Source organism: Triturus cristatus, chromosome 4_1 (assembly GCF_964204655.1).
Source record: "Triturus cristatus chromosome 4_1, aTriCri1.1, whole genome shotgun sequence".
NCBI classification, from domain to species: Eukaryota; Metazoa; Chordata; class Amphibia; order Caudata; family Salamandridae; genus Triturus; species Triturus cristatus.
The window spans coordinates 1103953893-1103981182 of NC_140585.1; positions in this window are offsets into that span (position 1 = coordinate 1103953893).

Sequence of the window (27290 nt, forward strand, 5' to 3'; positions counted from 1 at the left end):
CTGAGGAGACTGCAGTACATGAGGAAATTAGGAAACTTCATAACAAATAAATCTCCCAAGATGGCCACCGGAGACAAAAGAGCCCAAATGTAGCCCAAAATCACCCAGATGTAGCCCAAATATAGCCCAATGACAGAAGTGTGCAAAACACTTATTATTTTGTGTTTTTGCAGTGTTATATAGTGCAGACTTGTCAGGTATTGGAGTGCTTTACATGAGCATTGGTTACATCACACAAGAACAAATTCATTTTGGTTGTAGACATGGAGAGACTAAGTGATTTGACCAGAATCACAGAATGTCGAGCTGAAGCAGAAACTTCAACCTGGTTCCCCAGTTGCAAAGTCTGCAGTTCTGGAAGTAACACCACATCCTCTCCCCTAAGTGCAACATTTAATCAAGTGGTCAACTGGATAAAAAAACATAAAGATAACAAATAATTTAAAAGTGCTTTGTCGCTATTTGAAAACTCAGAAAATATGTCCTTATTTTAGTCTTTTAGAGCACTAACCATAATTTTGATGCCAATAAGACCCTCTCATATATGTAATTTCTAAAGGAAATGCTCTAGGTATTACAGTTTTGATTACATCAAGATGATGTCAGGCGTTCCACACTTTTGTAATAAATATAGAATGTTAGCAATCTAGTTGTTCATTAGGATACTGTTGAGAGGCAGAGGCCAGGGGCACGGACTCTGAAAATTGAAGGCAGGTAGGAGGGTGCAAAGGCAACAATTTAACCACACTGAGCAGGCAGGAAGGGCCGTGGAAGCACAACAGACTATGGAGGGCAGTGGAAAGGGGGGCAGGGGCAACAAACCAACAATACAGGACTTGCAAGAGAGGCTGTTGGAGGGAAGATCTATTACGGGTCAAGGAAGCTAGGGGCGGTCCCCAGATCCCCGGGAGCCACCACAGAACTGAGCAGGAGAGTGAGTCAGGGACAAAAGGGGCACCTTAATTTGAGCCGGGGTGCCTAGGAACGCTTGCTCCAAAAATGAAGAAAACAGACATATGAGACATGGAATTGGAGGCAGAATACAATGGCAGTTTAATGAGAAGATGCAACTTCAAAGAAACCGCAGAATAGAGACATAAAGTACAAAATACAGAATCCAGATAATCATACAGCTGTCATAATATTCTCTGTATCTCAATTAATGTACTGACAGAGAGAGAGAGAAAACACATCTATAAATGCATCATGAGAAACAAGTTACACCAAGGAAAATGTTACCTAGGAACACTCACGTTTACTCTTAGAGCAAGCATTCCTGCAATTACAATACAAAATCTTTTAAATGCAAAAGTAAAGAGAACAATGGTTAAACATAACATGACATTTCATATAGGTAAAATAGAATAAGATACTTCAAGCAAAGCAGAGCAAGACATTTTAAGCAAAGGAAGACAAGAGCTCCCAGCTCTTGGGGAAAACCTGCACTGCCTGTTAACCTACATACAGACGGCGAGGTAGTCCGTCGATATCTGTGGGTGCTCCCTTTTTATATCATTTTGTGGGCTCCTTTGCACGCTACATCTACCTACGTATGCTACCCAAAAGCTTCGTCTGCAGATTTTACCAGACATTTCGTCATTTACCCACTTAATGCTGACAATGGACTGGGTGAAAAGGTCAGTCTCTCAGGCCAATCGCTTATCGTAAGTTCCATAGAGCAAGCAGAAAATAATGGGTATTGTACGGGAATTCAATATATTCATGTATAAAATCTCCTCAGTTCTCCTAACTTGACGCTCTGCGGTTGCCACTTCCTTAAAAGCGGGAAACCTGCCCAGGAAGCAAGTACCAGTCCAGGATGCAGCCTACTGTATGTCGACAGCTTCAGGGGGATGTTGAACTTTGATACCGAGCACGGAGCACTCGGGTAGGGTGGGGGCTACTAGTTTGGATCAGAAGGCCTCGCAGACCTGCCTTCAGACTGCTATACACTAAAATTGCAGAGCTATGGTCAATTTAACAAAGAGGCCTACATATTGAACAGAAGGGCCTACACAGGGGTTTTATGCTGGCTGAGTGGTAAGGATGTCTCAGGATAATTATATAGCAACACAGGACCCGCTGGTCAATTTAATACGGCCTACAAATGCAGCTGGCAGGGCAAGGACAAGGGTCTCATACTTCAGGTGTGGACAGAACGGGCCAGGGGCCCCCTGTGATACAAAATCTACCCTCCTTCAAGGCTGTGGCAATGTAATAGACCATTGTGGGCAGAAGGAAGAGGCAATGGTAGTACAACCATACATGCCAACAGACCCGATTCAGCCAGGAAACGTCCAATGTTTTTAAGCTCAAATGGGCTTTATTTGATCTGTCTCCTGTCTACAATATCCTCTTTTTCAATGTAACTCAAAGGGGAAAATCAATACCCCAGTTTTTTTTCAAAATCTCCCTCTTACCAAGTTCAAAATGTTCGCAAGTATGGTACATTGGATCATGGAAGGAAATGGGATAGGGACATGGACTTTGATAACAGAGGACAGGAGGGACATGGAGAGGTGCACCAAACTGACCCTGCAGGGCAGGCATCAGGGTTTGCAGCAGCACAATACACCACACAGGGCATGCAGGACGGGAGTGCAGCACAACAATCCATAGAAAGCAAGAGGGAGGGGACAGGACCATGCACATGGACAACAGAGAACAGAGGGGCAAGAGGCAATGGTAGCTAGCTGACCATAATGGACAGACAGGAGAGAAAGCTGCAATATAACAGACCATAAAGGGCAGGAGGGACAGATCAGGGGCATTACAATGGAACAGACAAGCCAGGAGGGAGGGAGTAGGGCTGGGGGCAAGGGGGCAGGGCAGGAGCAGCAAGATAGCCATGGAGGTCAGGCAGGATGGGCACTAGAAGCAAGACACACCATGAAGAGCAACAGTGAGACTGTGATGGCATACACACAGACCATGGAGGGAAGGTGGGAGGGGGTCAGGGGCAGCTAACTGACCACACAGGGAAGGTGGGAGGGGCCATGGCAGCACAGAAGACCATGCATGGCAAGTGGGAGGGTTAGTGGCAGCACAATGGCTATGATGGGCAAGAAGGAGGGTGGAGGGGCATGCACAAAGGACGATGGAGGATAGAAGGAAGGGTCAGGACCTGTGCACAGACAAGAAAGTTCAGGGGAAGGGACCTCACAACAGACCACACGGGGCAGGCAGGAGGAGCAGTTGCAGCACAACAGACCAGGGAGGGCAGAAGGGTGTGGCAGTACAATGGACCATGTAGGACAGGAGGAAGAGGATAGGGGCATGGCATGTGGACAGGCAGGGTGGAGGTGGCAGGGACAGGTTACAGTCATCTGACAATGCTAGGCAGGTGGGAGGGGAGTGGCAGCTCAACAGAACACTCAGAGTAGATAGGAGTGGCAGGTCCATGGGACATGGTGGGCAAAAAGGATGGAGCAGGGGCATGCACAAAGACATCGGAGGGCAGGGGGAAGGAGAATAGGGGCAGCAAGCTAAGCACAGAGTTTAAGCAGGAGGTCAATGATGGGGCATAGAATTGGGCAATGGAGGGCAGGAGGAGTGGACTGGTACATCATACTAAATTGAGGGCAGTGGCAGCACATCAGACCATGCATGGCAGGAGGGAGGAGGCTAGTCCATGGATTCACACAACAGAGGATAGGGAGGAAGGGGATGGGGCAGCAAGCTAACTGTTCAGAGAAGGCGGGTATTAGGAACTTTATTGTTTTTAAAACATTGTGTCTGTGCGAACTACTTAAAATATGAACAAGTATGCAGCATAATCTCACTTTTATTCAGGAAGAAGAGGACGTTTGTGACTGTGACTCCGGGCTCACTTGGCAGAAACACCCCCTGACCCTCCACCCCCTATCGCAAAATGTAATGCCCGTGAAAAGGGTAGGTGAACACAGTGTTATATAGAACATAGTCCTGAGAGCACGATTGAAAATGAAAACTAGATATAGTGTATGGTATAAACTATGCACCAAAAAGTGTGATATAAGATGAACCGGGCGTGAAATATAATATGCAATACATTGTGCGCAATGACAGATTCATGGGAGAGCGCGAGATAGCACAGGCACTAGCGCGTGCTATGCGATATGCGCCTTGGAGTATAATATGCACACGGCAGTGTTGTGTAACCTAACTAGTCTCTAAAGTTGTAATATAAAATATGTGCTGGGGAGTGTAACGTTGCATATGCACTGTGACAAAGATATGGATCCCAGATTGTAATATGTATGGCATAGCACTGTGCGTTATAACATAGGCATCGAGAAAGGCACGTTAGATGGGGCAATATAACCCGTGCGAAGACAAGTGTGGCATGACATATTCACGGGGTGGTGTTACAGTGCACATGGGCTAGAGAGTGTCATAGCATATGCACTAGCTAGTGGAATACAACACAGAGGTGTGTGGCACTCGGCAGGCAATGGTGGGTGTAACACAGCATTGGGCTCTGTCAGGAGCACGCTGTGACTCTCAAGTGATGTTCGTCCCCTTTCCAGAGAGTAAAATAAAAAGTATTACACATCCGGCAGTGGATGTGTGTTTTATTAACCGTGAGGGGGGTTTCTTGCATAGTTTTGGTCGAATTTTTGTCGAATCCCCTTTGAATGGCTTGGTGTGCATGTGTATTAAATGTGCCCGTCAATAGCTACCCATGTTTGTATAAATAAACGACAAGGGTGTCTACCAGGATTAGGCACGGTAGGGCATCAGACATGTCAGAGCTTCACTAGTGGTGTAAATACATTCCATGTGGATTCATTGCATGCATAGTCGCCTTTTAATGAATATCACGCAAATCGTCATGGTGATGGGTACGTACGGTTTGTCCAGCATGTCCTAGGTGTGTCTATAAATATATATTTTTTAAAAATAATAAAAAACAGTGGCCGGCCCTGGGGATTGGGGTCAAAAAAATATAATTAGGAGACTGGCCCTGGGGGATGGGGTCATCAGGGCCAATAAATTAGAATAAGAAGGGGAACCAAACAGTCCCCCTTCTTAAAAAACTAAAATAAATAAAAGACTGGCATCGTGCCGGAGGCCATGCCCCCTCCGTGCAGCACTCTGCAAACGCGCCCCCAACAGGCATCTCCAGTATGCGCCAGGGAGCTGCGCTGCAGCCAGGTGTTCTGAGGCCGAGCCCCTTTTTACACCTCTCTGCAACGCAGCTCTGTGGCGCTTACTGGAGGTACCTAGTGGTCTAGTTTGACCCTAGGGACCCTTAGGATTCAGGGGGACTTAATCTCTCAACTTAGAACAGCCACAGGGCGCGTTTACACAGTGGTGAAGGGAGGGGACGGGGCCTGAGGTGACGTGTGCAAACACGCACTATGGCACGTTTTAAATTGGGGATATAATTTCCCTTCAATACTGAGGGCCCCTGGGGGCTAACTAGCCCACCAAGTGCTTCCAGTAAGCGCCACTGAGCTGCATTGCAGAGAGGTGGTCCAGGCCGTGCCACTTTTTACACCTCTCTGCAACGCAGCTCTGTGGCACTTACTGGAGGTACCTAGTGGGCTAGTTGGACCCTAGGGACCCTCAGGATTCAAATGAACTTAATCTCCCAACTAAAAATGGACACAGGGCGTGTTTACACAGTGGTGAAGGGAGGGGACGGGGCCTGAGTTAACGTGTGCAAAAACGCCCTGTGGCCTGTTTTAAGAGGTAGTTTTAATCCCCATGCCCTATTATACACTAGGGGCTTACAGAGGAGGTCATGCTAATCACAGGGGGACCCCAACGCATAATGTTCCCTAGTGTATGTAGGTGTTTTCACTGTATTCTAAGTGTCTTTTAACATAGCACTGGCTCTAGGACTGGTTAGTCAGACTCAGTTACCACCAGTATCCGTCTGAAAAAGTTGAGGGTACAGGATGATTTTGCAACAAGGCTTCTTTCTGCTCTTCTTTTTGTTCTTTCTGCACGTTATCCTTCTTCCTGCACTTATCTTCGTATTTGAGGACTTCTGTTGCTTCTTTCTGCACTTCTTTTGTTTCTTTCTGTGCATTTTTTCTTCTTTCTTCACATGTCCTATCTCTGTAGGCATAGTTAGAAATTAGCATTTAAAAAACCTTTGAAATTCACAGAAAAAACCATAGGTTTCAGGCACGTTATAGTTAGGAATTAGCATTTAAAAAACCTCAGAAATTCACTGAAAAAACCATAGGTTTCAGGGGTGTTATAGTTAGCTGGACTTTTCACTTGTACAAAACCATTGAAATTCCCCCGTTATAGTTAGTTCAGCTAACTATAACTCGCGCGCCCGCAATGCACTGCTGATGACGTCACATATTACATCACTCATGACATGGTCAGTGACATCACTCATGACATCACTGATGACATCTCAAATGACATCACTGATGACATCACTGATGACATCATCCTTGTGATAGAGTGGCAGACCTCCTCTCACCCTAATATAACCTTTGATACACACATTCAAAAATAGAGACTAAAATTTTCAAAACAATGGACATACCAATACCAGTTACAACAACCTCTTCAGTAATTCTAAGATCCACATACACATCCACTCATTCACCAACAGTCCTATACAGTCACTCATACATGTACTCACTCATCATATGTACTCATACACCTATACATCCTGTTACACAATGCCACTCATCCATAGAGTTACTCACACACATAGTCACTCATGCTAATAAAGAATCAAACATACATTTACTTGCATATACAGTTATACACACACCACCATACTTACTTCTACGGAAACTTACACATACTTAGTCTTTTAAACAATCACTTATAGAAACACATACTTATTCATACAGGAACTCTTTCAATCTCTCACTCTCACATATACTCACATATATACACCAATAGTCACATATACTAGTTTAAAACATATGTAGTTACTCATAAAGACACTATTGAGACAGTCATTCACTCACTAACACACCCATACACACACTCATCCACCCATACAGTCCTGCACACATGCTGTGTTCAACACATACAAACAGTGAGTCACTCATTCATGCACCTATGCACTACGTAATACCCCCCACCGAACCATGCAGACACTCAGACTGATACTCAAAAAACCAACTAATAACCTATATAGACACCCATGTAGCTACTCACCAACCCATGCAGCCACTTATACACAAAGTGAGAGACTGATACAGATATTTACATATTTAAACATTACTCACTAAGCCATGTATTCACTATGATACACTTAATCAGTCAGTTACACAATCAATTTTTCAAAAACAAATCATCCATTTAGACACTTATATACCCATTTATTCTTCCATCGACCTTGAGATATACATATATAAAACATATTTAATTTTCAGAAAAACACACATTCACTGGATGATGTCATCAGTGATGTCATCAGTGATGTCATTTGAGATGTCATCAGTGATGTCATGAGTGATGTCACTGACCATGTCATGAGTGATGTAATATGTGACGTCATCAGCAGTGCATTGCGGGCGCGCGAGTTATAGTTAGCTGAACTAACTATAACGGGGGAATTTCAATGGTTTTGTACAAGTGAAAAGTCCAGCTAACTATAACACCCCTGAAACCTATGGTTTTTTCAGTGAATATATATATATATATATATATATATATATATATATATCCTGCTGGCGGTAGTTATAGGTAGGACCTAGTTTCCATAGGAAAAGCATTTTTTGATTTGCCAATATCTGTTGCGCCGTTTGACGAATCTTTGTGAAATTTTCCAAAAAATAAGGTTGGACCACTCAGTTTGTGTGTTGAAAGCTTCAGGGTGATTCGTCAAGTGGGGACCGAGAAAACAGGTGGGTTCCAAAGCGCGTTTTCTATATGTTATTTTCCATAGTAACTTTGTTACAGGCTACAGCCCGACCTGCTGAACGGAATTGCACCAAATTTGGCAAAAAGGTAGGTCTTGGGTTAGACTGCGCCCTTTTAGTTAAATGGTGTAAATCCGTTCAGTAGTTCCTGAGAGATTTAAAAAAGAAAAATATCAATATCTGAGCACCGAGGAGGAGTTGCAAACCCTCCCGGGCACGAGCTTCACTCTGATTGGCTGCCAACACTCCAAACCAGGAAGTGTTGGCAGCCATCTTGTGACTCGGTAACCGAGTCACAAGAAAAGAGTGGAAAAAAGGTTGAAAAACAAGAAAAGGGGACAGGGTGGAAACACCCTAACCCCCTAGGACTGCTCAGGGGTCCCACATGGACCCCCAGGGCCAAAATAAGAATAAAAAAAAAAAACACTGCAGAATTCGCATTGGGTCCACAAATCCTGCCGCTTCGTTTTCAAAAAGTCCCCGGGTGGGCCAGGTCTCGGGGGTAATCCGTGATTGCAGGGGCCCGTGGGGGCCCCTGCATCCCCAGGGACTGCCACCTCCCCAGGCTTATTCATTTGAATGCGGGGGGGGCACGTGGCCCCTGCAGCCCCGGGGACTGCCACCTCCCTGGGGCTATGTTTATACACATGTGGGGGGTCCCAACCCCTACCACGCTGCCCCGGGGACTGCCACATCCCCAGGGCATTCAAGTTTAAAATGAGGGGGGCCTCACTGGCTCCCCACAATCCCCCGGGGACCGCCACCTCCCTGGGACTGCAAATAAAAATAAAAGTGGGTGGGGGCTCCTGCCCCTCCCCCACTGCCCCAGGGACCACCACCATCCCGGGGCATTTCATATTTAAATACGGGGGTCCGTTGTGGGCCCCGGGGACCAACACCTCCCCGGGGCTATGCAAATGGATGGAGGGGGGGCCACTCAGCTGGAGCCCTCGATGGCCCTGGGGACTGTCACCCCCCAGGTCCGGCTCCTGCAATGTCCCGGGGTGCCCACCCCCGGGACATTGCTGTTTGCTATGGCAGGGCGGGAGCACGGCTCCCGCCCTGCTATAGCAAACTCCGCTTTGCTTCACTGAAGTGAGAGCAGGAAAACCTGCTCTCGCTTCAATGAAGCAAAGCAGGATTGCTTCTGATCAAAGGGAGCTGCATGTCAGCAGCTCCCTTTGCTCAAAAGCAATGCCGGTTCCCGCAGGAGACGTGGAGGCATCGGGGCTGTGAGGGCATTAGGGCTCCCCCCACGGTCCCCAACGGTGAGGCCAGGCCCAGGGGGATGAGGTCCCCGGGGCCCGAAGTGGCCTGGGAGGGCGGCCACGCGGCCCCCTCCCAATAATTAAAAGAATGATAATAAAAAAATAAGGAAAGGCCCGCCCTGGGGAATGGGGTCCCTGGGGCCATAATTGGCTTTAGGAGGGGGGCCATGCACCGTCCCTCCAAAAAGAAATAAACAAAAAATAAAAAAATAAAAGGCCAGGCCCCAGGGGATGGGGTCCCTGAGGTCTAAATTGGTCGCGGGAGTGGGGCCCCGTGGGCCCCTTCCCGATTAATTTTTTTAACTTGTGATATAAAGGGGTCAGGCCCAGGGGGATGGGGTCCCGAGGGCCCCAAATATTATAAAAGAAGGGGGGCCACACAGCCCCCCTTCTAAAAAAATAAAATTTAAAAAAAGCCGGCATCTCATCGGAGGCCCCGCCCCCTCCCTGAAGCACTCTGCAAACGTGCCCCCTGGCGCGTTCTAAGTTGGGGCATTAAGTCCCCTTCATTACTGAGGGACCCTGGGGGCCAACTAGTCCACCAGGTACCTCCAGTATGCGTCACAGAACTGCATTGCAGGAGGTGGTCTGAGGCCACGCCCCTTTTTACAACACTCTGCAAACCCGCCTCTTGGCAAACTGGTGGTGGGGTGATGAGGTCCTCTTGTGTCCTGAGGACCTCAGGACACAAGTGGACTTCATCCCCCGCGCAACAGTGTGCCAGGAGCTTCGTTTGCAGAGTGGTGTAGAAAGGGGGCATGGCATCGGACCATCTCTCTGCAACACAGCTCTCTGGCGCAAACTGGAGGTACCTGGTGGGCTAGTTGGCCCCCAGGGACCCTTAAAAATGAAGGAGACTTAATACCCCAACTTAGAACGCACCAGGAGGTGTGTTTGTAGAGTGGTGGGAAAAGGGGGCGTGTCCTTTGTCCTCCTCTCAGCAATCCCACTGTGCGGGGCATACTGGAGGTAAGATGTAGGCTAGTTGACCCCTAAAGGACCCCCAGCAGCGAATCCCCATTCAAGAGTGCTCCAGGGAGCGCGTTTGCAGAGTGGTGGGCAAAGGGGGCGTGGCCTGCTATGAGAACTTAGCAATCCTGCTGTGTGGGAGTAATAGGAGGGGTAGTTGGCCCCCAAGGTTGTCATTGGGAGCCAACTACCTCTCTTGTTACCTGCAGTAAGTCCCACACAGTGGGATTACTAAGACGTCTAAGGAGGACATGCACCCCTTTCTCCAACTCTCTGCAAACGCGCCTCCTGGCAGACTACGCGATGGGGGATGAAGTCCAATTTACTCCGGAGGGTCTTTGGGGGCCAAGAAGCACTTTTGGTACCTTGTCTAAGTCCTATGCAGCGGAATTCCTGAGCGCTGGTCGGAGGCCCATCACCCTTTCCCCACCACTCTGCAAATGTGACTACTACTTAAAGAAGCGTCTTTCTGCACCTCTGACTTAGAGGTAGTTTTAATCCCCCAGCCCTTTTATGTACTAGGGCCTTACAGAGGAGGTCATGCCAATCACAGGGGTACCCCCACGCATAGTCTTCCCTAGTGTATATAGGTGTTTTCACTGTATTCTAAGTGTCTTTTAGCATAGCACTGGATCTTGGCCTGGTTAGCCAGAGTCAGTTACCACAAGTACCCATCAGCAAAAAGTTTGGGGCACAGGATGACTTTGCAACAAGGCCTCTTTCTGCTCCTCTGTCTGTTCTATGTGCACATGTCTTGCTTCTTTCTGCACCTTTCATTGTCTTTCTGGACTTCTGTTGCCTCTTTCTGCATTTCTGTTGCTTCTTTCTGCGCCTTTCTTCCTCTTTCTGCACATGTCCTACCTCTGTAGGCATAGTTAGAAATTGGCATTTAAAAAACCTTTGAATTTCACTGAAAAAACCAAAGGTTTCAGGGACCTTATAGTTAGAAATTAGCATCTAAAAAACCTTAGAAATTCGCTGAAAAAACCCCAGGTTTCAGGGACGTTATAGTTAGTTGGACATTTCACTTGTACAAAACCAGTGAAATTCGGACGTTATGGTTAGTTCAGCTAACTGTAACTCGCGCTCCCGCAATGCACTGCTGGTGACGTCACATATTACATCACTCATGGAATGGTCAGTGACATCACTGATGACTTCACTGATGACATATCAAATGACATCACTGATGACATTATCCATGTCATAATTTGATGCATCTTCTCACACCCTAATATAACCATTGATACACCCACTCTAAATTACAGACTGCCATTCTCAAAACCATAGACACTCCAACACCAATAACTACATACCCACTCACTGATTCTTAGGTCTACATACCCATCCACTCACTTCACCATACAGTCACTCATACTTTCTGTCACTCATCATTACAGGACTATCACATGCACTCACACACCTATAAAGACACACACACACTGCCACTCATCCATAGAGTTACTCACACACCTAGTCAGTCATGCAAATAATTAATCACACTCCCATTTACTCACCTATACAGTTATACACACACCCTCACTTACTCATACAGATACTAACAGATACTCACACTCTTATACAATCACTGATACAAGTACGCACTCATCCATAAAGCCACTCTCACAATCACTCACTTTCACATATAGTCATTTATATATTCCAACACGCACATATACTGCCTTTCACATATGTAGTTACTCACACATGTACCACTGAGACATCCATTCACTCACCAACACACCCATACACACACTCACCATCCATACAGTCCATCACAGATGCACTCTTGAATCCATACACCCAGTGAATCACCCACTCACACATCTATGCACAGAGTCACGTACCCCCCACCCGCACAAACACTCAGGAACCCATACAGATACTCAGACAACCAATCAATAACCCATAAGATACTCATGTAGCTATTCACCAACCCATGCAGCCGCTTACACACCAACAGACAGACTGATACAGACATTCAAAAGTTTAGTCACTAACCCATGCATTCAGTAAGATGTTTAATCACTCACTTTTAGAGTCAGTCACGCACCTACTAAATCATCCATTCAGACACTCATACACCCACTCATTCTTCAATACACCTTGGCCTATATATATTAAACATATTTAAACTTTACAGAAACACACAGTCACTGGATGATATCATCAGTGATGTCATCAGTGATGTAATTTGAGATGTCATCAGTGATGTCACTGGCTATTTCATGAGTGATGTAATATGTGATGTCATCAGCAGTGCATTGCGGGGGCGCGAGTTATAGTTAGCTGAACTAACTATAACGTCAGAATTTCACTGGTTTTGTATGAGTGAAATGTCCAACTAACTATAACGTCCCTGAAGCCTGTGTTTTTTTCAGTGAATTTCTAATGTTTTTTTAAATGCTAATTTCTAACTATAACGTCCCTGAAACCTGTGTTTTTATGGCAGTCGCCAGTAGGTAGTTATAGTTAGGACCTATTTTCCATAGGAAATCCGCAACATTCTATTAGGAATAACGTTGGGGCCGATTGACAAATCTTCGTGAAATTTTTTAAACTTTTGGCCAGCTCCGGTCCGCTCCTATCCTGATAATTTCACGGTGATTCCTCAAGCGGGCACCGAGAAAAAAGGGAGGTCCCAAAACGCGTTTTCCCCATGCATTTTCCCATAGGACCTGTTGACGCAGCTACAGCCCGAACTGCTGAACGGAATTACACCAAATTTGGCAAAGAGGTAGTCCTCAGTTCAGACTCGTGCCTTTTGCTTAAATGGTGTAAATCCGTTCAGTAGTTCCTGAGAAAATTAGAGTTAAAAAGATAGATATATCTGGGCGGAGCCTAACCACACATCTTATAGTGAGATCTGATTGGCTGTCAGTACTTCATCCAAGAAGTGTTGGCAGCCATCTTGGGACCAATATACATGATAGCACCTCATTAAAAAGCATTGCAGTTAATAGAAGGTTTTAAGACTTTAGTTACAATATAAATCATTTGTTGATGGTACCATACTCATTTTAGGAATTGTGGTGTGTTCTAAGGTGATTTTACCATGTGAAAAAGCCTTCTGCTGTGATATCATGAATCATGTTTGAGAGAAAACTATTTTCTCATACTTTTCCCACAGAGGTTTGGAAGGTGATCTATAAGCTAAACTGAGAGCATATTTTCTGTAAATACACATTATCTTTCTCAGTCATGTGAGAATGAAGTCTGACATTCTCAGTAAAACATGTACATCCAACAAGGGCAGAGACTGTCAGTTGATTCCTTTGTGTTCTACTGCAGCTTCCCAGAGTGTTCTAAAGAACAACTAGAGCGCTAACAGTCCTACTTATGACAAACGTATTGCACACCTGAAGCCATCTTGATTGGAATAAAGTGGTAACTCTTAAAACATTTAATTTAGAAAGGAACAAAATGAAGGGGTTCATTTTGCCATAAAAATTATGATTAGTGCTGCAGAAAGAAAAATTAGGGCACATTTTGACTTCTCAAATTTTCTTCTATTTCATAAAAAAATTCTGACATGCAGACTGAAACATGCACTTTGAATATCAGCAGCAGTCTTCCCTGGTGAGCAGTAGCTTTACTACAGTGATCTACTGAGCAACTAGAGTGATAACATTCAGAATTTATGGCAAATGTGTGACACATCTGAATGCCTTCTTGATGGAACCAAAGTAAAAAACTGAAAGTATTTCCTACTGAGGAGACTGCAGTAAATGAGGAAATTAGGAAACTTCATAACAAAGAAATCTCCCAAGATGGCCACCAGAGACAATAGAGCCCAAATGTAGCCCCAATATCACTCAGATGTAGCCCAAGTATAGCCCAATGACAGAATGTCCCAGAGTGTTCTTAAGAACAACTAGAGCGCTTACTGTCTTACTTATGACAAAAGTATGGCACACCTGAAGCCATCTTGATTGGAATAAAATGGTAACACTTAAAACATTTAATTCAAAAAGGAACACAATGAGGGGGTTCATTTTGCCATAGGAATTATGATTAGTCCTGAAGAAAGAAAAATTAGGGCACATTTTGAGTGACTTCTCAAATCCTCTTCTATTTCATTAAAAAATTCTGATATGCAGACTGAAACATGCACTTTTAATACCAGCAGCAGACTTCCGTGGTGAGCAGTAGCTTTACTACAGTGATCCAATGAGCAACTAGAGTGCTAACATTCAGAATTTATGGCAAATGTGTGTCATATCTGAATACCTTCTTGATGGAATCAAAGTAAAAAACTGAAAGCATTTCCTACCGAGGAGACTGCAGTAAATGAGGAAATTAGGAAACTTCATAACAAATAAATCTCCCAAGATGGCCAGCAGAGGCAAAAGAGCCCAAATGCAGCACAAATATCATCCAGATGTTGCACACGTGTAGCCCAATGACAGAAGTGTGCACAACACTTATTTTTTGTGTATTTGCAGTTTTATATAGTGCAGACTTGTCAGGTATTGGAATGCTTTAATGAGCATCGGTTACATCACACAAGATCAAATTCATTTTGGTTGTAGACATGGGGAGATTAAGTGATTTGACCAGAATCACAGAATGTTGAGCTAAAGCAAAAACTCCAACCTGGTTCCCCAGTTGCAAAGTCTGCAGCTCTGGAAGTAACACCACATCCTCCTCCCTAAGTGCAACATTTAATCAAGTGGTCAACTGGATAAAAAAACATAAAGATTACAAATAATTTAAAAGTTCTTTGTCGCTATTTGAAAACTCAGAAAATATGTCCTCATTTTAGTTTTTAGAGCACTAACTATAATTTTGATGCAAATAAGACCCTCTCATATATGTAATTTCTAAAGGAAATGCTCTAGGTATTACAGTTTTGATTACATCAAGATGACGTCAGGCGTTCCATACTTTTGTAATAAATATAGAATGTTAGCAATCTAGTTGTTCATTGGGATACTGTTGAAAGGCAGAGGCCAGGGGCACGGACTCTGAAAATTGAATGCAGATAGGAGAGTGCAGAGGAAACAATTTGACCACACTGGGCAGGCAGCACAACAGACTATGGAGGGCAGTGGAAAGGGGGGCAGGGGCAACAAACCAACAATACAGGGCTGGCAAGAGAGGCTGTGGTAATATAATAGACCATTGTGGGCAGAAGGAAGAGGCAGTGGTATTACAACCATACATGCCAACAGACCCGTTTCAGCCAGGAAACGTCCAATGTTTTTAAGCACAAGTGGGCTTTATTTGATCTGTCTCCTGTCTACAATCTCGTCTTTTTCAATGTAACGCAAAGGGGAAAATCAATACCCCAGTTTTTTGTCAAAATCTCCCTCTTACCAAGTTCAAAATGTTTGCAAGTATGGTACATTGGATCATGGTAGGCAGGAGAAATTGGGGTATGGACATGGACTCGGATAACAGAGGACAGGAGGGACATGGAGAGGTGCACCAAACTGACCCTACAGGGCAGGCCTCAGGGTTTGCAGCAGCACAATACACCACACAGTGCATGTGGGACGGGAGTGCAGCACAACAATCCATAGAAAGCAATAGGGAGGGGACAGGACCATGCACATGGACAACAGAGAACAGAGGGGAAAGAGGCAATGGTAGCTAGCTGACCATAATGGACAGACAGGAGAGAAAGCTGCAGCATAACAGACCATAAAGGGCAAGAGGGACGGAGCAGGGGCATTACAATGGAACAGACAATCCAGGAGGGAGGGAATAGGGGTCTGCACATGGAAACAGAGGGCTGGGGGCAAGGGGGCAGGGCAGGAGCAGCTAGATGACCATGGAGGTCAGGCAGGATGGGCACTAGAAACAAGACACACCATGGAGAGCAACAGTGAGACTATGATGGCATACACACAGACCATGGAGGGAAGGTGGGAGGGGGTCAGGGGCAGCTAGCTGACCACACAGGGAAGGTGGGAGGGGCCATGGCAGCACAGAAGACCATGCATTGCAAGCGGGAGGGTTAGTGGCAGCACAATGGCTATGATGGGCAAGAAGGAGGGTGCAGGGGCATGCACAAAGGACCATGGAGGATAGAAGGGAGGGTCAGGACCTGGGCACAGACAAGAGAGTTCAGAGGAATGGGCCTCACAACAGACTGTGCGGGGCAGGCAGGAGGTGCAGTTGCAGCACAACAGTAAGGGAGGGCAGAAGGGTGTGGCATTAAAATGGACCATGGAGGACAGGAGCAAGGGGATAGGGGCATGGCATGTGGACAGGCAGGTTGGACGTGGCAGGGACAGGTTACAGTCATCTGACAATGCAAGGCAGGTGGGAGGGGAGTGGCAGCTCAACAGAACACTCAGAGTAGAAATATAATATGCAATACATTGTGCGCAATGACAGATTCATTGGAGAGCGCGAGATAGCACAGGCACTAGCGCATGCTATGCGATATGCGCCTTGGAGTGTAATATGCACAGGGCAGTGTTGCGTAACCTAACTTGTCTCTAAAGTTGTAATATAAAATATGTGCTGGGGAGTGTAACGTTGCATATGCACTGTGACAAAGATATGGATCCCAGATTGTAATATGTATGTCATAGCGCTGTGCGTTATAACATAGGCATCGAGGAAGGCACGTTAGATGGGGCAATATAACCCATGCGAAGGCATGTGTGGCCTGGCAAATTCACGGGGTGGTGTTACAGTGCACATGGGCTAGAGAGTGTCATAGCATACGCACTAGCTGGTGGAATACAACACAGAGGTGTGTGGCACTAGGCTGGCACTGGTGGGTGTAACACAGCATTGGGCTCAGCCAGGAGCACGCTGTGACTCTCAAGTGAGGTTCGTCTCCTTTCCAGAGAGTAAAATAAAAAGTATTACACATCCGGCAGTGGATGTGTGTTTTATTAACCGTGAGGGGGGTTTCTTGCATAGTTTGGTCGAATTTTTGTCTAATCCCCTTTGAATGGCTTGGTGTGCGTGTGTATTAAATGTGCCCGTCAATAGCTACCCATGTTTGTATAAATAAACAACAAGGGTGTCTACTTGGAGAGTACCAACCAGCGGGGGCGCCGGGATTAGGCACGGTAGTGCGTCAGACACGTCAGAGCTTCACTACCTGTGTGAATACATTCCACGTGGATTCATTGTATGCATAGTCGCCTTTTAATGACTATCACGCAAATCGTCATGGTGATAGGTACATACGGTTTGTTTAGCATGTCCTAGGTGCTTCTATAAATATATATTTTATTTAAATATTAAAAAACAAAGGCCGGCCCCGGGTGATGGGGTCCCCGGGGCCAAAAGTGCCCTGAGGAGGGGGACAACGCAGCCCCCCTCCTAAAGAATTTAAAAAAAAATGCCATGACCCGAGGGTTGGGGTCCCCAGGGCCGATTAAGGCCTTGGGAAGGGGGCCAAGCTGCCCCCTTCCAAATTTATATTTATCAACAAAAAAATTAAGGTGCAGGCCCTGGGGGATGGGGTCCCCAGGGCCAATAAATTAGAAAAAGAAGGGGGGCCACACGGCCCTCCTTCTTAAAAAAATAAAAAAAATAAAACACCGGCATCGCGCCGGAGACCACGCCCCTTCCTTGCAGCACTCTGCAAGGGTGCCCCCTGGCCAGTTGTAAGTTGGGGAATTAATTCCCCTTGAATACTGAGGGTCATTGAGGGCCAACTAGCCCAACAGGTATCTCCAGTATGTGCCAGGGAGCTGCGTTGCAGACAGGTGTTTGGAGGCCACACCCCTTTTTGCACCTCTATGCAACGCAGCTCTGTGGTGCTTACTGGAGGTACCTAGTGGGCTAGTTTGACCCTAGGGACCCTTAGGATTCAAGGGGACTTAATCTTTCAACTTAGAACTGCCACAGGGCGCGTTTACACAGTGGTGAAGGGAGGGGACGGGGCCTGAGGTGACATGTGCAAACATGCCCTGTGGCACGTTTTAAGTTGGGGAAATAATTCCCTTTCAATCATGAGGGACCCTGGGGGCCAACTAGCCCACCAGGTGCTTCCAGTAAGCGCCACTGCTCTGAGTTGCAGAGAGGTGGTGCAGGCCATGCCCCTTTTTACACCTCTCTGCAATGGCGCTTACTGGACGTACCTAGTGGGCTATTTTGCCCCTAGGGTCCCTCAGGATTCAAGGGGACTTAATCTCCCAACTTAAAATGGCCACAGGGCGTGTTTACACAGTGGGGAATGGAGGGGACGGGGCCTGAGGTAACATGTGCAAACACGCCTTATGGCGCGTTTTAAGTTGGGGAAATAATTCCCCTTCAATCATGAGGGCCCCTGGGGGCTAACTAGCCAACCAGGTGCTTCCAGTAAGCGCCACTGAGATGCGTTGCAGAGAGGTGGTCCAGGCCGTGCCACTTTTTACACCTCTCTGCAACGCAGCTCTGTGGCGCTTACTGGAGGTACCTAGTGGGCTAGTTGGACCCTAGGGACCCTCAGGATTCAAATGAACTTAATCTCCTAACTAAAAATGGCCACAGGGCGTGTTTACACAGTGGTGAAGGGAGGGGAAGGGGCCTGAGTTGACGTGTGCAAACACGCCCTGTGGCACGTTTTAAGTTGGGGAAATAATTCTCCTTCAATCCCGAGGGACCCTGGGGGCCAACTAGCCTACCAGGTGCTTCCAGTAAGCGCCACTGCGCTGCGTTGCAGAGAGGTGGTCTAGCCCGTGCCCCTTTTTACATCTCTCTGCAATGCAGCTCTGTGGCGCTTACTGGAGGTACCTAGTGGTCTAGTTGGACCTTAGGGACCCTCAGGATTCAACGGAACCTAATCTCACAACTTAAAACGGACACAGGGCGTGTTTACACAGTGGGGAAGGGAGGGGAAGGGGCCTGAGGTGACGTGTGCAAACACGGCCTGTGGCGCGTTTTAAGAGGTAGTTTTAATCCCCTGCCCTATTATATACTAGGGGCTTACAGAGGAGGTCATGCTAACCACAGGGGGACCCCAACGCATAGTGTTCCCTAGTGTATGTAGTGGTTTTCACTGTATTCTGAGTGTCTTTTAACATAGCACTGGCTCTAGGACTGGTTAGTCAGACTCAGTTACCACCAGTATCTATCTGAAAAAGTTGAGGGTACAGGATGATTTTGCAACAAGGCTTCTTTCTGTTCTTTTGTTTGTTCTTTCTGCACGTTATCCTTCTTCCTGCACTTTTCTTCTTCGTCTTTGAGGACTTCTGTTGCTTCTTTCTGCATTTCTTTTTTTTCTTTCTGTGCATTTTTTCTTCTATCTTCACATGTCCTATCTCTGTAGGCATAGTTAGAAATTAGCATTTAAAAAACCTTTGAAATTCACTGAAAAAACCGTAGGTTTCAGGCACGTTATAGTCAGGAATTAGCATTTAAAAAACCTTAAAAATTCCCTGAAAAAACCATAGGTTTCTGGGGCGTTATAGTTAGCTGGACTTTTCACTCGTACAAAACCATTGAAATTCCCCCGTTATAGTTAATTCAGCTAACTATAACTCGCGCTCCCACAATGCACTGCTGATGACGTCACATATTACATCACTCATGGCATGGTCAGTGACATCCCTCATGACATCGCTGATGACATCTCAAATTACATCACTGATGACATCATCCTTGTGATAGAGTGGCAGACCTCCTCTCCCCCTAATATAACCTTTGATACACACATTCAAAAATAGAAACTAACATTTTCAAAACAATGGACATACCAATATCAGTTATAACAACCTATTCAGTAATTCTAAGATCCACATACACATCCACACATTCACCAACAGTCCTATACAGTCACTCATACATGTACTCACGCATCATATGTACTCATACACCTATACATCCTGTTACACAACGCCACTCATCCATATAGTTACTCACACACATTGCCACTCATGCTAATAAAGAATCAAACATCCATTTACTTGCATATACAGTTATACACTCACCACCACACTTACTTCTACAGAAATTTACACATACTTAGTCTTTTAAACAATCACTTATAGAAACACATACTTATTCATACAGGAACTCTTCCGATCTCTCACTCTCACATATACTCACTTATATACACCAATAGTCACATATACTAGTTTAAAACATATGTAGTTATTCATAAAGACACTATTGAGACAGTCATTCACTCATTAACACACCCATGCACACACTCATCCACCCATACAGTCCTGCACACATGCTGTCTTCAACACATACAAACAGTGAGTCACTCATTCATGCACCTATGTACTACGTAATACCCCTACCGAACCATACAGACACTCATACTGATACTCAAAAAAACAACTTATAACCTATATAGACACTCATGTAGCTACTCACCAACCCATGCAGCCACTTATACACAAAGTGAGAGACTGATACAGATATTTACATATTTAAACATTACTCACTATGCCATGTATTCACTAAGATACACTTAATCAGTCAGTTATACAATCAATTTTTCAAAAACAAATCATCCATTTAGACACTTATATACCGATTTATTCTTCCATCGACCTTGAGATATACATATATAAAACATGTAATATTCAGAAAAACACACATTAACTGGATGATATCATCAGTTTTGTCATTTGAGATGTCATCAGTGATGTCATGAGTGATGTCACTGACCATGTCATGAGTGATGTAATATGTGACGTCATGAGCAGTGCATTGCGGGCGCGCAGGTTATAGTTAGCTGAACTAACTATAACGGGGCAATTTCAATGGTTTTGTACAAGTGAAAAGTCCATCTAACTATAACGCCCCTGAAACCTATGGTTTTGTCAGTGAATATATATATATATATATATATATACATATATACATACTAGTTACCTTGCACTGTCGCAAACAGGAACCACCCTCTTGGTTTCTTTTAGCAAAAATGTTTTAATACGACTGCCACTTTTCAACCTTCCCGGTCTTCATCTGAGTCACTGTCCACACACGGACATGCTCTATTTTTTCGAAACAATGGTGATTTGTAATTCATAGACATTGAAGACAGACCTGGTGGAAAAAGAGTTAATACAATCTTAAGGAGAAAACAGACTTTTTTTTCAAAATCAAAGTGTTATAGCAACATTCCCCAAAATGTCTGAAAGAATGCCATAATTACTTTTAAATGCATTGGGTACATAAGTAATGTCAAAAACAAATAATTATTCATCAATCATGATACTGGCCAATACCAAGGCAAGTCCTGTGATAACCCCATCATGATAAGACAAAATGGTAAAAAAATATTCAGTATCATTTTCAAGACTCTCATGTACTAGAAATAGCAATTCTGTTTGCTGTTGCCCAGTGGCTGATCTACTCCTATGATACGTTCTATATTCCACTTGGTCATAATCTCACTAAGAGCTTTTCAACTTAAAATAAGAATTAGTGCAAGAAAAATAAATAGAAAACTGTCTAACAAAATATATACAAATAGATATATATTGTTAGACCTGTCAGCCCTAGGGTGGTCTTCCCCTACATGTCTTGCACTTTTTGCCTCGTTACTAACCACCATTTCTGTTGGGCAGAGGACTCTGGGTGCCTTACCGCTGCTGAACAGTGCTGAGGTGCAGGTGCTCTCTCCTAACAACATGGATGCCACAGGCCCCTGCTACTGCGGCGCGGCCACTGTCCTATCTGCGTACTAGTAGTTGGGATAAGGCTGGGACTTAATGCTACTGTAACCTTAGCCATTCCGCCTCTTGTCATCATAGACAGACATCACAGAGTCCCCAGAGCCTTCTAGAACCTTCCAACCCCCCCCCCAGGTTGGGGCCATAACTTGCCGCCTTTTTGAAGGATCACCTGACCTAGGGATATAAAAGTAAAGGAGGGAAACCTGACAAGTTAGTTGCACCACTTGACCTGGGGACCCTCCGCTGGAGTAAAGCCTGCTGAGCTAGGTGGATTGCTACACTCCTGAGGCTGACTGATCCTAGGACCTGCTGCCCCAAGTCAGATGAGTTACCCTGCCTGCCTGCTGACCTTGCCCTGTGTGAGGGGAACCAGGGACACCACCTCCAGTGTGCCTGCCCAGGACTACCCTAATCTCGTCCCCTGCAACTAAAGCCTGCAATCCATTACTAGCGCTGAGACTGGGAAGCGCTGTGCTGCTGCTGGCCCCCCCCTTGAGGTACTATAAAGTGCTGTGCCAGCTAAGCACTACACTGTCAGAGCTTGCCGTTGTCCCCAAGCTCTGTGGTCCCCAAAACCTGCCAGTGAATCCCAGCACTGATTCGGCGAAGCAATGAATGCCAGAACTCGCAGCTAAGGTTAAGCGCTGTGTCAGTGTAGCGCTGGGTAGCCGGAACTCGTCAAATAATTCTAAGTGCTGTACTAGCACGCTGGGGCGAGCACTGAGACGTAGGAGAGTCACCGTTGTGCCAGACTCACCGCCGCGGCCCAGGCGCTGTCAAGGAGGAGCGCTGGGACCAAGATCACCGCCACAACCCAGGCGCTGCTAAGAGGGAAGATGCTGGGGCTAAAATCACCGCCGCAGTCCAGGCGCCACTAGGAAGGACTACACGGTTGCCCCGATCACCGCCGTGGCTCAGGTGCCGCCAGAAGAAGTGCCGCTTTGTCCCCGTGTACCACGGTGCCCCTGAGCTGAGAGGAGGGCCGCCGCGGTCACTACCAAGGCCGCGCTGGGCCTGTGCATGCGAAGGAGAGCGTTGCCTGGCAACCGGGGCGCCAGCCACGTCACTGGCCATGCCTCCGGGAAGCCGCGCTCTGACTGGTTCCCTGGCCCGGGGGCAAGCAGGAAGCCTGGAGCCCGCCCAGGCATTGGAGAAGGGGATTCCGAGGAGGGCGGGAGCCCGTGACCTCCCCAGACCGGGTTCCCAGAAGCAGAGAGGCCGGCGAGAGCGAGGAGACATTCCGCCTCCCCTGTACAAGCCCTGAGCGTAGGAAGGAACGGGCTGACTGGGGAGGAGGCAGTCTGTGCATACCAGAGCCGGTGGTGACTCGATAACGGACTACCCCCACGAGGACTGTCTGGTGAGTCAAGGGGATCCTGGGGCCTGAACACTTGACAACAGACTCTCAGATGCGCGTAAGAACTGTCTGGGAACTGCCCCTGCTGACGGGTCCTCTTCGAATCTGTAGTGAATCTCTGCCTGGAAAGTGTTAACTGCCTTGAATATATGCCGGCATGAAACATGTTGCCTAAAGTGAATATCTCTGTGTAGGGTATGTCACCCATATTGAAGACATATCTACATGAGCATTGTAACCTGTTTTAACTGCATTACATAGATGTTTGAGAAAGCTTCCCTGCATGGAATATATGCATAGGAATGATTACCTGCATTGAATACCCCCATAAGAAATGTTGCATGTATTGAATATTTGCATAGGAAATGTTGCCTGAATTGAACTTGGTTGATCCCGAACGATGACACGCCCTCTGGTCTGGTGCGCGGTGGCTGCAACACAAGCAAGGGAGGATATATATATATATTGACAAAGCCTGCTGCGCAGGCGAAACACGTCTCGTTTTATGCGGGGGTCGTGGGAGACCTGAACAACAATAAAGAAGTCTTATCTATGCATACCTTGAGTACGTGCCTCTTCGTTGGAGTAGGATTGTTTTCTTTTATATATATATATATATATCAAAGACAAAGGGTGCCTGCTGTAGAGAGAGCCCACACCAGGTAGGTCTGTTGCCATTCAATTTTATTGGAGGGTGAAAAACGGGAACAGAGCGCTGCATCACAGGAGTCAATGTCAATTCCGCTGCCTGACGCGTTTCATGTTTCCACTTCTTCAGAGGCAGGAAAGGAGGGGTCAAGGCACAGCACTTTTCGGCACTTTTAAATTCATGAGTCACACCCCGGTGGGCGTTGCCACACCCAGGGCCTGCTGGTTAACGTAGTGCTCGGTAAAGCTACAGTGAGCTGGCGTGTCTTGCCTCCCCATAATGCAAATTCAATCCCAAGTGGGGTGTGGGGCAGGACTCTATCCCCCGTAGACACCGTAATTCCCCCAATACTGGCACCTGGTCCTTGCGCGGCGGCGTCGGTTGGCGTCGTCACAGGGGTGTTCAGCAGAACACCGGGGCTTTCTCTGCGGCTCAGGCGAAGCCGCTCAACATCAAAGACAAAGGGTGCCTGCTGTAGAGAGAGCCCACACCAGGTAGGTCTGTTGCCATTCAATTTTATTGGAGGGTGAAAAACGGGAACAGAGCGCTGCATCACAGGAGTCAATGTCAATTCCGCTGCCTGACGCGTTTCATGTTTCCACTTCTTCAGAGGCAGGAAAGGAGGGGTCAAGGCACAGCACTTTTCGGCACTTTTAAATTCATGAGTCACACCCCGGTGGGCGTTGCCACACCCAGGGCCTGCTGGTTAACGTAGTGCTCGGTAAAGCTACAGTGAGCTGGCGTGTCTTGCCTCCCAATAATGCAAATTCAATCCCAAGTGGGGTGTGGGGCAGGACTCTATCCCCCGTAGACACCGTAATTCCCCCAATACCGGCACCTGGTCCTTGCGCGGCGGCGTCGGTTGGCGTCGTCACAGGGGTGTTCAGCAGAACACCGGGGCTTTCTCTGCGGCTCAGGCGAAGCCGCTCAACATCAAAGACAAAGGGTGCCTGCTGTAGAGAGAGCCCACACCAGGTAGGTCTGTTGCCATTCAATTTTATTGGAGGGTGAAAAACGGGAACAGAGCGCTGCATCACAGGAGTCAATGTCAATTCCGCTGCCTGACGCGTTTCATGTTTCCACTTCTTCAGAGGCAGGAAAGGAGGGGTCAAGGCACAGCACTTTTCGGCACTTTTAAATTCATGAATCACACCCCGGTGGGCGTTGCCACACCCAGGGCCTGCTGGTTAACGTAGTGCTCGGTAAAGCTACAGTGAGCTGGCGTGTCTTGCCTCCCAATAATGCAAATTCAATCCCAAGTGGGGTGTGGGGCAGGACTCTATCCCCCGTAGACACCGTAATTCCCCCAATACCGGCACCTGGTCCTTGCGCGGCGGCGTCGGTTGGCGTCGTCACAGGGGTGTTCAGCAGAACACCGGGGCTTTCTCTGCGGCTCAGGCGAAGCCGCTCAACATCAAAGACAAAGGGTGCCTGCTGTAGAGAGAGCCCACACCAGGTAGGTCTGTTGCCATTCAATTTTATTGGAGGGTGAAAAACGGGAACAGAGCGCTGCATCACAGGAGTCAATGTCAATTCCGCTGCCTGACGCGTTTCATGTTTCCACTTCTTCAGAGGCAGGAAAGGAGGGGTCAAGGCACAGCACTTTTCGGCACTTTTAAATTCATGAGTCACACCCCGGTGGGCGTTGCCACACCCAGGGCCTGCTGGTTAACGTAGTGCTCGGTAAAGCTACAGTGAGCTGGCGTGTCTTGCCTCCCAATAATGCAAATTCAATCCCAAGTGGGGTGTGGGGCAGGACTCTATCCCCCGTAGACACCGTAATTCCCCCAATACCGGCACCTGGTCCTTGCGCGGCGGCGTCGGTTGGCGTCGTAACAGGGGTGTTCAGCAGAACACCGGGGCTTTCTCTGCGGCTCAGGCGAAGCCGCTCAACATCAAAGACAAAGGGTGCCTGCTGTAGAGAGAGCCCACACCAGGTAGGTCTGTTGCCATTCAATTTTATTGGAGGGTGAAAAACGGGAACAGAGCGCTGCATCACAGGAGTCAATGTCAATTCCGCTGCCTGACGCGTTTCATGTTTCCACTTCTTCAGAGGCAGGAAAGGAGGGGTCAAGGCACAGCACTTTTCGGCACTTTTAAATTCATGAGTCACACCCCGGTGGGCGTTGCCACACCCAGGGCCTGCTGGTTAACGTAGTGCTCGGTAAAGCTACAGTGAGCTGGCGTGTCTTGCCTCCCAATAATGCAAATTCAATCCCAAGTGGGGTGTGGGGCAGGACTCTATCCCCCGTAGACACCGTAATTCCCCCAATACCGGCACCTGGTCCTTGCGCGGCGGCGTCGGTTGGCGTCGTCACAGGGGTGTTCAGCAGAACACCGGGGCTTTCTCTGCGGCTCAGGCGAAGCCGCTCAACATCAAAGACAAAGGGTGCCTGCTGTAGAGAGAGCCCACACCAGGTAGGTCTGTTGCCATTCAATTTTATTGGAGGGTGAAAAACGGGAACAGAGCGCTGCATCACAGGAGTCAATGTCAATTCCGCTGCCTGACGCGTTTCATGTTTCCACTTCTTCAGAGGCAGGAAAGGAGGGGTCAAGGCACAGCACTTTTCGGCACTTTTAAATTCATGAGTCACACCCCGGTGGGCGTTGCCACACCCAGGGCCTGCTGGTTAACGTAGTGCTCGGTAAAGCTACAGTGAGCTGGCGTGTCTTGCCTCCCAATAATGCAAATTCAATCCCAAGTGGGGTGTGGGGCAGGACTCTATCCCCCGTAGACACCGTAATTCCCCCAATACCGGCACCTGGTCCTTGCTGTAGAGAGAGCCCACACCAGGTAGGTGTGGCAACGCCCACCGGGGTGTGACTCATGAATTTAAAAGTGCCGAAAAGTGCTGTGCCTTGACCCCTCCTTTCCTGCCTCTGAAGAAGTGGAAACATGAAACGCGTCAGGCAGCGGAATTGACATTGACTCCTGTGATGCAGCGCTCTGTTCCCGTTTTTCACCCTCCAATAAAATTGAATGGCAACAGACCTACCTGGTGTGGGCTCTCTCTACAGCAGGCACCCTTTGTCTTTGATGTTGAGCGGCTTCGCCTGAGCCGCAGAGAAAGCCCCGGTGTTCTGCTGAACACCCCTGTGACGACGCCAACCGATGCCGCCGTGCAAGGACCAGGTGCCGGTATTGGGGGAATCACGGTGTCTACGGGGGATAGAGTCCTGCCCCACACCCCACTTGGGATTGAATTTGCATTATTGGGAGGCAAGACACGCCAGCTCACTGTAGCTTTACCGAGCACTACGTTAACCAGCAGGCCCTGGGTGTGGCAACGCCCACCGGGGTGTGACTCATGAATTTAAAAGTGCCGAAAAGTGCTGTGCCTTGACCCCTCCTTTCCTGCCTCTGAAGAAGTGGAAACATGAAACGCGTCAGGCAGCGGAATTGACATTGACTCCTGTGATGCAGCGCTCTGTTCCCGTTTTTCACCCTCCAATAAAATTGAATGGCAACAGACCTACCTGGTGTGGGCTCTCTCTACAGCAGGCACCCTTTGTCTTAGATGTTGAGCGGCTTCGCCTGAGCCGCAGAGAAAGCCCCGGTGTTCTGCTGAACACCCCTGTGACGACGCCAACCGACGCCGCCGCGCAAGGACCAGGTGCCGGTATTGGGGG